Here is a 12843-nt window from a genome sequence, read left to right as displayed (position 1 = left end):
CATTTATAACTGGCATAATGCATTACTGCATACCCACGTGAACTAATATAATTATGACGTTCCACCAGTTTCGAGGTAATTAAATAATGAAATTAACGTTACATATTTTACTCCTTTTGGCGATTACTCGTGGTTCATAAACTTGTTACTTCAAAAATTAAGCTTATTAGGGCTTTATGACCACTTTTAATTATTGTCAATGGAAATTATTGTTTGTAAATTGTTTTATAGCTAACTACTTTTGTGTGTTAATTGTTATTTTTATTTTGTTTTCTCTTTGCATTTCTTTGCATTATGCCCCATTTGAATACATGAATTCCTTTATTTAAAGCTTGACTGGTAAATTGCTCTAAAGCAGTAAGACCGCCTTTGCACATTCATGTATGTATGTTTTCTATTATTTTCTTTGTGTTTGTTTTTTTTTGTGAAATAAAGTATAAATAAACATAATAAAAATAAAATAAGTTTTAATGATGAATAGCAAAAAGTATATTTTTAAGGTTTAACAAATTTGTAGGTTTCTAAGTTTAAAAATATATGTTTTTATGTTTGTATAGGTAAACTACTAACTCACTCGGTATTAAGTGACAATGCAATCTTAAGTATGGGGTTAATTTAGAATACACGCTTATTCCATCAATACATCTGACGGGCTCGTACGTAGTGTTATGGAGTGTGTAGTGTTCGTGTATATATACACCGGTAGTGGGGTAGTGTTCGTGTATATATACACCGGTAGTGGGCGAGAGCGGGCAGTCTATGGCTGGCATCGAGAGGAGGCGGACGTGTGCAGCTGGCCATTATAGTGTAGTGGTGAGACGGTGACTTACTGCTATTACGGTAAGGACAAGGGACCTTACAAATGGCGACGAGGTGAAAAAAAAAGAAAAAAAAAGAGAGAGAATAAGTAAAAAAAGTAAAATGAATACAGCAATGCGGTTAGTCAGTTTTATTTTTGAAAAGGACAGAACTTTTAATACTGTTGAATAAATTTAATGGGGTTTATCAAGACATTGTGTGATGATAGATAATCAAATGACATGGCATTTTATGAGTGTACAAGTGATAGACACGTCGTAGCGTGGCAATTTCGTTAAGTGGGCAAGTGATAAGCCAAATAGCTAAATTTGGTTACCTTCGTTGAGTCGAGCGATCCGTAAGCCGGGACAGTATCCCGCAGCGATAGCTGGAATAGACATATTCCGTTTTGTGCAGTACGCCTTGCCGATTTGCCTGCTAGACTGTCAAGTTCACTATACCTGAGCTGGTACGGCCAGTACGGTAAGACAAAAGTTGTTGTGTTGTTTGCCAGTTGGAGTGACGGTCTTACATACATTACGTATTTACTAAATGACGTATACAGGAATTTAAATTTATTTATCGTCACATCAAGTATTACCCTCAAAATTAAAGTTTAATGGGTATCGATATTCGTTGCAGGTATCACATTGTACAAACTTTATGATAAACATCGGGTATGGCCATAGTAGTTCTAGTGTGAATTAGCGTTTGAATAAGCGATAGCCTTGTCTCAACGTTTTATAATGAGGAAGGCGGTATTCGTGAGTTTCAACGTTATTTAATGGTGGTGTTAAGAGTCCAGTATTACAGCGATAGGTATACGGTGCTACAGTACACAATTAAGTGAAAGTAATTAATTGAGTGAACAAATTAGTGATTAGGTAAATTGCTATAGATACTGAAAAGTAGTAAAATTAATAAAATAAGGAGTCGGTTGTGCCATTTAACGGCGGTCAATCTCCGATTGATTTATTAATGTTTTATGTTTACCCTCATAACATTTCAGCTAATACATTACAAACGTGATCTAAAACTAAAGCCTAAAGCTGATGGTTTGTATAATTTGAAAAGGGATAGAAGTTATAAACGTTAAATGGTCAAATGTAACTTTTACGATGTTTTACATAATTTTAATGTTTATAAATAATAAATACTCTTGGGAAGTATTACCCAAGTTACATTGTGTGATGTTAAATACATCAAAAATATCCAATGGATAACCAAACTTCCCAGTAGCGTGCACTTCATATAGTCATTAAAGTACGGCATACCCATGCCACTGAGACCTTCACATATATAATATTGGCAAGACTAAGCTAAACTTATAAGGAGTTTAATTATATTGCGAATAGTGCAGGAGTTGGCGTAATATGAAATAAAACGCGGGGGCAAGTCTAATAACTATTTAATTACAACCAACATGACAATAACAATGCTTTCGTCTTCGTCTGTTGATACAGCTTGGTGTTCTGTGTCAAGCGCATAAGTCGCCCGCGTCGATAAACATTGGCATACTGCAATTTGCGCACGGGTTTGTGCGTGAATTGAATCTATCGTGTGAAGTGTGATAACAAAATATTGTGGGTGCGGCGTGTAAATGGATATGTAGTGTTGGTATGTAAGTATTATATGTAATATGTAATATTAAATTAAATATTTCAAATAATAATAATATTATAAATAAATAAAATAAATAAATAATGTATATAACCTACTCGTACATCGATCTTTGAGATAAGAAGGAGATTTGATGACAAAAGGTTGTGTAAGTTTTACTAGTGAAAGATAAGAATAATCGAGAGATTTAATTGGGATTTAGGTTGAGCAAAGCTAGTGATTTAATAAAATGTTGGTATGGGGAGTATTGTGAGGTTGTTGTAGTTGTGTCGTGGTCAAAGGGGTCACTCCACTGCGTCGTTGGTGTTGGTCCTGAGCATGACATGGGCTATGCTGTGATAGAAGGGGACGTTCAACTTGTGGTTAAGGTGGTTAAGTGTTGTGAACGCAAAATGGTGTAAAGGATCTCATAGTAAGAGACCATTCTGAACGAATGTGGACATGGAGATGTCACTAAGAGTTGCTGTTCGATGGTGAGGTGGTGCAGAATTGTTCTGTCATCGTGCAGGTGACACTCAAATAATAATTATTTGTCATTGTATTAGGGTATTAATACTAAATCACTGTGTTAGTTTGAAGTTATAAATAGCCAAGGAACATCCGAAGTCAGGCGGCGTGTTATGTGAGCGACATTGAGGGAGTCGCTAAAAGTTGTAGTTGTTTTACATTTGAGTTATTTAGTATCATTCGATTAAAGATTTGTTGTTGAACGTTGAATTGAAATTTGTTGTCGTTACACCCTTATGTGTGTGTTATGGTGTATTTGATAGAATTCTTAATTGATCAAGCAGATCTTGATGAAATTTAGTTTTCTTATTTTCAAAGAGTTTTTATGATGGTGCTCGCAATGCGTTGTGAAGTGAAATTGCACAGGATCATCATTTGGTCGGATTACAACAAGCTATAATTATTGATTAGTCATTTTGCAATGTAGGTTGGTGGAAATACTTTCATCAAGACCTAGCGCAGTTAAGTTTAAGTTTTGACGCAATTTAACTATGTATAGGTGCATGATTGAGTTTAGCAGGTGTTAGCAGTGGACTGTGAATGGCAGGGAGAACAGTCCTATATATATATATATATATTAGAATGAGAAACAATAGCCATTGGTTTGAAGTCAAACAACATTGAGACTAACAACGAATGAGCGGGTCAGCGTAAGTTTCAATTTTACAAAACTATTTGGTACAATTAAATATATATCAAAGTAAGAGCATTGCGGCAAGGTTAGAATTATCTGTCAATTATTGTGACAGCTTTTGACGGGTACTTAATAATACTTGATTAATGAAAACTGACACTTGTGACAGGTTCAACCAAACGAATGTTCGAAATATCATCAGATTTGCTTTATATGTTGTCTTCTGCACAAAAAAAAATAAAAAAAAGATAGTCAAAATGTAAGACCGCTATGTAAAAAAAAAAAAAAAGAAAGAGAGAGAGGAACTTCCAAAGTAATAGTATTAGAAGTGCCGTCCAGTGTATTGATAAATCTGACTGCATTAGTGTCACTTGTGGAGCAGGGGGTTCAATTAGTGGTCGATCCTACGATGCTTACAGACTTTCTTACGAGTGTCATGTAATACGGAAATTAGTAAAAACAAAAGGTTCTTACAATGTTTGAGAGTGACTTACTAATAAAGCTATAAAATAGCGATTGCACAAATACAGATTATACCAGTGTACAATTTATTTTAGCATAATAAGCTGTGTGAACTCTCGGTGAACTTGGAAACGTCAGCAATACAAATAAAGTAACTTTCAACAGTCTACCACACACGTTTGCAACAAAAGTATATTGAATTTCAATAAGGAACTCTTAAAGTATAAAACTGTCATCTGGATTAAAAAAGTTGAGTTCCTACACAGCTTTTGCCTTAACTGGAACTATGTGGTACGGACATCTCTAAAACCAAACAAAAGGATGTTCTTATTTTGTGATGTTAGTAAACATACTGAAATTGTAACTTATGCCTGGTTGATAGTTACGTTCCGTTATGCGAAAATCGCTATCTTAGCGATGTCTCATAATGCTCAACAGACTATTTAAGGCGGTGATGGCGTAATTAATTTTATTAAGTTGCAGATAAACATGTGTGATGGTGCGTGCTCATGCAGACGCATGCTCATGCAGGCGAGTGCTCATGAAGGCAATGCTGCAGAAGTTTATGCAGAGCGCGGAGGACCGTGTTGTTCGCAGTGGCTCTGGTACATGCTGTGGCACTGGATTACAATGGGCGTGATGAACTCCAGACGTATGCGATTTATCTATTTTGCAGTAGGCAGTTCTCTGCCCAATGATCACACAGTTAACTGATTTGCCAGTTCAGTCCAAAAGTCAAGTCTGGCCAAAAGAAGAAGGAATCGGAAGAAGAAAAATGTATTTGGAACTTCGGAATTTCATTAAATTGAAATTGGGTTAAAAGCTACGGAATTCCATTAAATTGGAATTGGATTAAAACCTTCGGAACTCCATTGAATTGAAATTTCTTCGGAATTTAATTTAATTGAAATTGGGTTAATACAACTTTGGAATTATATTAGATTGAAATTAGCTTCGAAATTCCATTAAATAGAAATTGGGTTAATAAAACTTCGGAATCCCATTAGATTGGAATTAGCTTCGGAATTCCATTAAATTGAAATTGGGTTAATAAAACTTCGGAATTCCATTAGATTGGTATTAGGTTAAAGGCTTCGGAATTTAATTTAATTGAAATTGGGTTAATACAACTTTGGAATTACATTAGATTGGAATTAGTTTCGGAATTCCATTAAATTGAAATTGTGTTAATAAAACTTAGGAATTCCATTAGATTGGAATTAGCTTTAGAATTCCATTAAATTGGAATTGGCTTCAGAATTCCATTAGATTGGAATTAGGTTAAAGGTTTCGGAATTTCATTAAGTTGAAAATAAAACTTCGGAATTCCATTAGATTGGAATTGGCTTTGGAATTCCATTAGATTGGGAATAGGTTAAAAGCTTCGGAATTTCATTATATGGAAATCGAGTTAAAAATTTTGGAAAGGAAAAAAAGAGGGAGAGTATTGGAAGAAAGTGGAAGATACTTTCGACAACTTTAATCCTGAACCACATGTGGTTGGAAATCAATAGGTGGAGAGTATGGTAGGAGTAAAGGAAATATAACAATAATTAAATTTGTTAAATAGGAAGGGATGTAGTGTTCGTGTATATATACACCGGTAGTGGGGTAGTGTTCGTGTATATATACACCGGTAGTGGGCGAGAGCGGGCAGTCTATGGCTGGCATCGAGAGGAGGCGGACGTGTGCAGCTGGCCATTATAGTGTAGTGGTGAGACGGTGACTTACTGCTATTACGGTAAGGACAAGGGACCTTACAGAGTGTTAAATCGTTTAGTGGTAACTAGACACGGCTGATACTCACAACCAACTTACAAAAGTTGGAAATCGAATCCAGTACCTTTAGTACAAAGGAAAGCATTTCTAACTGCAATAAGTAGTTGTCCTTTAACCAAAACTTGAAAAAGTTACCTACTTGAAATGAAAATTATCGCAATTATTTCACAAACACAATTATTGTTATTTGTGATCTAAGCCCTCATTCGCACGATGGCTTTTTTAACGGACGTTAAAAAGCATTCAAATACAACAAACGCGTTGGGCAAACATTTTGGGCGTTGCAAATAGACCTTCATATAACTTCATACTATACTTGAACGCTTTTTTAACGTCCGTTAAAAATGATCACACGAAATGATGAAATGCGAATGATCGTACGTGAGTTTTTTAAGTAAGCCCTCATGGGCTTACTTGACTATACTTCACAGATAGCAGATTAGACATTCTATCTACTACTATCAACTATCATACTACGGGTTAAGCCCTCATTCGCGCGAGAGTTTTCTTAAAAGACGTTAAAAAAACGTTCAAATATAGTATGAAGTTCTATTTCCAATGTCCAAAGTTAAAAATGCAACACTGCTCGAAAAAAGCGTCGTTTTTTAAAAACGCTGTCGTATTATACTTGAGAATGCATTTGTTGTATTTGGACGCTTTTTTCCGTCGTTTTTAACGTCCGTTAAAAAAATCTCGTGCGAATGAGAGCTTATTCCAAAATTTGCTTCACTCTATAATTAAAGCAGCACCTGTTTAGATTAAACGATGTTGCTGTAATTAAATTGGCTTCTATTACCTAATTTAGGAGTTGGGATTTCCCGTGATACTAGGCACTGTTTTCGGTGATGCAATGATATATTCACGTTAATAGAGGTAGCCTCTGATTCTGAAATTTGTTGAAAAATTATATCATGTTGTTTAGGAGGTGATAATGTTTACTTTGTAAAAAGTTCCATCCGATATAAAAATCGTGACCAAAACAAAATGCTTGACGAGAACTAACTTTCCTACTCCAAGATTTTTTTGTAACTGTAACAAAAAAATCTTGAACTTAGAAACCTAATATATTATAGCACAACCAGCACTCAGATCCAGGACCCCATTAACGAAACATCACCTAACCATGCAATTAATGAGAAGAAGAAGAAGAAGGAATACTTTATTGCACATAAAACTGCAATAATAAATAAAACATTAAAAATGAGAAACTTAAACACAGCATGCAAAGGCGGCCTTATATACTATAAGCAATCTCTACCAGAGACCCCTGACGAGAGGACTTGCGAAGAAAGACCTGCCTCATGTTCCAACGAGTCGAATGACCACAAAACAGACATCGCTAAAAGCTAACGCTAAATCTGTAAAAATTACTATCATTTTTGTGACAAAAAAGGTTCAATTTGGTAGTTAAATAGATAGATATAGATCCCTATAATGGAAATAAAATAAATTATAAAAGAAAATAATCATTGTTAACTATGATAACGTTTTTATTAAATTAGCAACTTGAATTTCTTGTAATCTCTTATTAGCAGATCCAGCCTTCAGAATCACTGATGGATTCACTGTCAGAAGTAGTAGTTAATAGAGTGCTTGTAAACTAACTCTCATAATCACCATCATTATCTGCTGATAGACGTCCACTGCTGGACATAGGCCTCTTGCGTGGATTTCCAAGAACATGTGACTCGAGCCGCCAGCATCCAGCGGCTCTCTGCAACTCGCTTGATATCCTCAGTCCACCTATTGGGGGTTCGACCAACACTGCGACCATTGCCATCCTAGCACCTTGGGTTCCCAACGTCCATTGGCTCTTCGCACTATGTTGCCGGCCCATTGCCACTTTAGCTTCGCGACTCGCTGAGCTATATCAGTGACTTTGGTTCGTTTGTATTCGGTCACCCAGAGAAACTCCAAGCATAGCTTGCTCCATCGCCCGCTGAGTGACTTTAAGCCTTCTAATAAGGTCCATAAAGTCTTATAATACATGAATTTCGTGTCATAAGTCTCTTTATAAAGATTTTCTTATTAAAAAGTGAAAGCGCAAGGATTTAGTTCAGAATTAATTATTACAGACACTAGCTTTACAATGAGTCTTAAATTCACTAGCTTTTTATCTATACCTAAAGCCATGATAGATTAAAGACGGTTTAATCAGAATTCATTAATTTCGTGCTTTCATTTCCTCCTGGAACGTAATTGCATTAAATTCACGGGTGAATGAGTTTTTCGTCAGAGTTAGAGCTTTTAGAATATTAAAGTTGTTCTTCAAATAATATTAAACCTTCGACGTTTTCGTAATTTATTAGTTAACCCAATTATCTTTCAACCAAAATTGGCAAAACGTACTTTTTACAGTTCAATTCATTTTTATTTGATAGTATTTCTCTCGGATATAAATTAAATTTGACAACAATAAATATTAAGAATTGTTAGGAGGTTTCAAGAACATTTTTAAAACTTAAAAAAACAATGAATTTATAATAAAAATAAGTAGTATTCATCATCATCATTAACAACCCATATTCGGCTCACTGTTGAGCATGAGTCCCCTCTCTGAATTAGGGTTAAGCCCTAAGTAGTACACGTAGAGAATTAAAAAAATTCTCAGGTAGGTATGAAGGTTTCCTCACGATGTTTTTCCTTCACCCTTCGAGACACGTGACTTTTAATTTCTAACTGAAAAGTTGAAGGTGCATGCCCGTACTAAATTCAAACTAATTTGGAATAAAATAGAACGAATACCCAACAAATATTTTAGTATATCAAAAAGAAAATTACGTAAAGAAAACAGATTACTTCGTTAGTAATTAACTAAAAAAACACACCATTATCTGAAGATTAGTTTACTATTTAAAATTCTTAAATTCGGGAATTGCTAAAGCAAACATTTTGTCTGTCGTAGAGAAAGCAGAATAGGCAAATATAAATAAATAGATATAATATGTCATCTAAAGCAATTTCTAATATCATTTAAAATCTCTCAGTTCAAACAGCTTTAGCTGTCATTTTAAAAAGAAGAATCATTTAGTTTCCAGCAGACGTTTCCTATTGGGATAAAAGCTGGTTCAATTCCAGAGTTATTTTAACTCAAAATATGTTAAAGTGACAATCTCTCTCGAAGTTAAGGATGCGTAATAGGATTCTGAGCTAGCAATTTCGGCAAGTCACCGATGAAAAATGTAGGTATGGTATAAATTTATCCTATATTTTATTCTAGTCATCAAAAAATCTAGTAATAAATGACTCACTCGATGAGAAAATAATAGTACGTACACGTACATTGACATCTCTCTCTATAGTCGTTTCTTCATTACTGGAGATCGTGGTCCTGGTAAAATCCCAGCCTCCTGCGGGTCCACGCCTTCTATCGGCTTCTGTTGGTGGCCATCGCTGTTATTGTGTAGAACTTTGTCTCTTTATCCTCTTTCAGCTGGTCAGCTCATCGTGCTGGTGAGCGACCCCTCGGTCTTTTCCCGTCAATGATGCCTGACCTACATTGACATATTCAATCTCAAAACTGAAATGTTTGTAGAAGTAACAGGGTATCTGCAATCATTACTATTTACTTTCGTAGCGTTAACGTTTAAAGATTTTTGATTGATTTTGAAATTTTATAATCTTATTTATTTTACAATCATCCCGACAATCTTAATGTTCTTTTTGCAGTAATTAGTTAATATTGTACTTATGTGGAGCCGCTGGATGCTGGCGGCTCGACACCGTTGTGCTTGGAGGTCCATGCAAGAGGCCTATGTCCAGCAGTGGACGTCTATCGGCTGATAAGGTAATCTCATAAAAATCAATATATACAAACTAGTCATTGTCCCCATTCACGTGAACAAGTGCGAAAACAATTGTATAAGTACTTCTTGTTACCTAGATTATAATTACAAAAAGTAATTATACAATTTCAAAAATAAACTTAGTCAAATATAATAATCTAAATGAATTTACCTTTCCATTCTACTGTGAGTTTGATGAAATTACTCGTGTAGTCGTAGTAACTGAATTTCACCGGTGAATCAAATGCACGTATCTCTCACGGACGCTGCAACAATGAAGTTATGGTTGAGAATAATATCGTTATCAACTAGCGCTTCTCATTCGGCAGATCAAGCCCGCTGCTCTACATCAAAACGTTACAACTGAATTTGGACTGGAATTTGGAGCATTGCTTGGACACTCAATAGTCTCGCAGCAGGAGGGTTGATGTTTCTTTATAATTTAAAAAAAGAATTTAAAAAAAATTTGTTTTGAATTTCTTTTTATAATAAGATATTGGACATGAAAATACTGAAGCTCGAAATAATTTCATTCAGAGCTAAAAGTATTATTAGGTCTAGAATGTTGAACTTTATGTATGTAGATTTACTTGAATTATAATATGATTTCATCATCATCATCATCATCATATCAGCCGATGGACGTCCACTGCAGGACATAGGCCTTTTGTAGGGACTTCCAAACTTTACGATACTGAGCCACCTGCATCCAGCGAATCCCAGCGACTCGCTTGATGTCAGTCCACCTGGTGGGGGGTCGGCCAACACTGCGCTTACTAGTGTGGGGTCGCCATTCCAGCACTTTGAGACCCCAACGTCCATCGGCTCTTCTAACTATGTGCCCCGCCCATTGCCACTTCAGCTTCGCAACTCGTTGAGCTATGTCGGTGACTTTGGTTCTTCTGCGGATCTCCTAATTTCTGATTCGATCACGCAGATAATATGTTTTATAGCACCATTAATGAACAGATTTTTTTTATTGTTTAAAAGGGCGAAAGCCTTTTGTTTTTCATTCAAAACATACATATTAAATATATATTTTTTTGATATCAGAATTTTCTATGAACTTTTTTCGTCGTTATCTGAATAGGAGGTATATACCACAACGGCTTTAAATATAAAATATAATTATATATAAAAAAAAACTAACACAAAAAACGATGTTGCTTAGTGAGTTTTGTTCTAAAGCAGCCGATATATTTTGTTATAAAACCACTGCACAAACAATTGCTAAACTTGTATGAGCTCGTCGTAGTAGTTATTCCGTTGCGAAATTTAGATCAAATTATTGTTGCCAGTTTTATGTTGTATTTACGTGGATAACAAGTTTTGAATTCGATTACTAGACCATCACGGAGCGTTGTGGTCGATTGGCCGCGGGAGCCAAATGGAACTTTGCAAATTGTTCAATTCATATAAAAGCTAAATTGAGCTAAATTGTTTATTTTATTGATAATTTAAACTATAACAATTAACAAAGCATTTTGTTATGACAGACTTTCTCTATTTCACATTTATAATTAAACAAAAATTATATGTATTACTTACTTATAATCGTTAATGTAATTGTTGAAAGTGGGTATAACAATAATCCCCAACGATGGTGAGGGGTGGGGTAAAGGGAATTAAATCTCGAATTTCAGTCCAAGCCACTAATTTGGACAAAAGTATAGTGTTTGTGGGTATTTTAAAACACGGATTTGCGCAAAAGAATGTACCTACGCTATGATAAAGTCAAAGGTTATGTTATAACGTGTAAAGTTGGGAGCTTAACTCTCTATGAGATATGCGTTTGGTGTTACTTAAATAAACAATTTCACCTTTTTCTAGAATATGAAGAATATTAAAATTTAGAAAAAATGTACTCCCATCAAAACTGAAGTCTTTGTCATCTATCAAAACTTATGAAAACATCATCACAATGTTTCTATAAATTTTAGTGTTTTTTTTATATTTTCACCGTAAAATTCCATTACATATCACAAAATGCTAGTTTACAGAGAACCCGAGGATTTGACGCTTCAAACCGTTGTGTTGTACGGAACATTGATGCTGCTATTGTTTTCTTCGTACAGGTTTATACATTCTCTAGTTAAACGCAAGAAAAACTCGGAGGTAACCCTCATGAGAGTCACTTCGCGAGTGCAACTCGGATACAACCAAAACTCGCAAAGTACTGTGTGTGTACCCGAGGAGAAAAAACCCAGAAAGCGACAAAGAAGAAAACGACAGCAACGAACTATCAATTCATATGCAACTACGGATAAATGGCTGCCAAGAAACTCCCAGGACTACGATGATTATGAATAAAAAATTGTTACCTAAACAATTTCGTCCGGGCCTCTATTGTGGGAAGTTCCCTAAAGAAATTAACCTAACCAACAATGTTCGAGTCGAAATATTGTCATGTCAATGGCAAAGTTTAGTAAGCAATTAAAAGTTTTTCAAAAGAGAAGCGAGTTTAACAAATTATGGGTCCACCTCAGAAATGATGAGTCACCGTTAAACATCGTCCCCTTCTGATACTTTAAAAGAATACCTGATTTTGCGGAATTCTTTCTCCTTTAAAATTTTCAATTGCTTACAGTTTGCCTTCACGAAATAGCCGATTCACGTTTTATATAAACTTAAATGATAGTGGCTCATAAAAGTTCTCAGTTTTATTGTTCGCAAAGTGTTGTTAATTTAAAAGGCATTCAGTCGATGTAAGTCAATATTAGTTATTTTCTTCATAAAGGTTAAATTTAAGGTTTTAAGTGATATTAATAAACATGTAAAAGAACTATTATAACTTTGGCTCACTGAGCACAATTTATTTTTTATTGAATGTTGCATTTTATTCTTAAATTTTTGGGTTTTTTCGTTTTAACGTTAGTTTGGATGCAAACTACAGATACAAACTTCATTATGGTGTTGTTGTTTATGGGAATGGAACTCGAGACCTTTTAGGAATAAAGTCATGCTTAGGTGAAACTACGCATGACTGTATACCAGGGAGAGATTTTTTTTTTATTTTATAATGATGCAGTCTATGAAAGTGGACTTTCCTTATATAAGGAAAATTATTCAACTTTGTTTGAAGAAGACAGCAAACCTGCATGTTTCTACAAAACTGTTTAAAACATTATTATAGTTGTGTGTTAGGTAATTAAAAAGCAACCTAATTACGGCGTTAGAATTGCCACAAAGTAGGCCCTAAGTGTTTAAGCATAGTTGATGCATAATGAATGAAGGAACGGGCCTGCTAATTGCGCTGCA

General features: G+C 34.9%; 1 long non-coding RNA gene across 1 annotated transcript; it reads left to right on the top strand.

Moving 5' to 3' along the window:
• The first annotated feature begins 2450 nt into the window (after nt 1-2450).
• Nucleotides 2451-4644, top strand: LOC128198152 (uncharacterized). The gene is made up of 3 exons (XR_008250890.1): nt 2451-3575; nt 4117-4360; nt 4505-4644. It is a non-coding gene; the product is annotated as an uncharacterized LOC128198152 (long non-coding RNA).
• Nucleotides 4645-12843: the final 8199 nt, after the last annotated feature.

The sequence above is a fragment of the Bicyclus anynana genome, chromosome 6 (genome assembly GCF_947172395.1).
Source record: "Bicyclus anynana chromosome 6, ilBicAnyn1.1, whole genome shotgun sequence".
Taxonomy (NCBI): Eukaryota; Metazoa; Arthropoda; class Insecta; order Lepidoptera; family Nymphalidae; genus Bicyclus; species Bicyclus anynana.
Note: the sequence above shows the minus strand (reverse complement) of the source record. Positions and strands in the feature narration are given on the sequence as shown.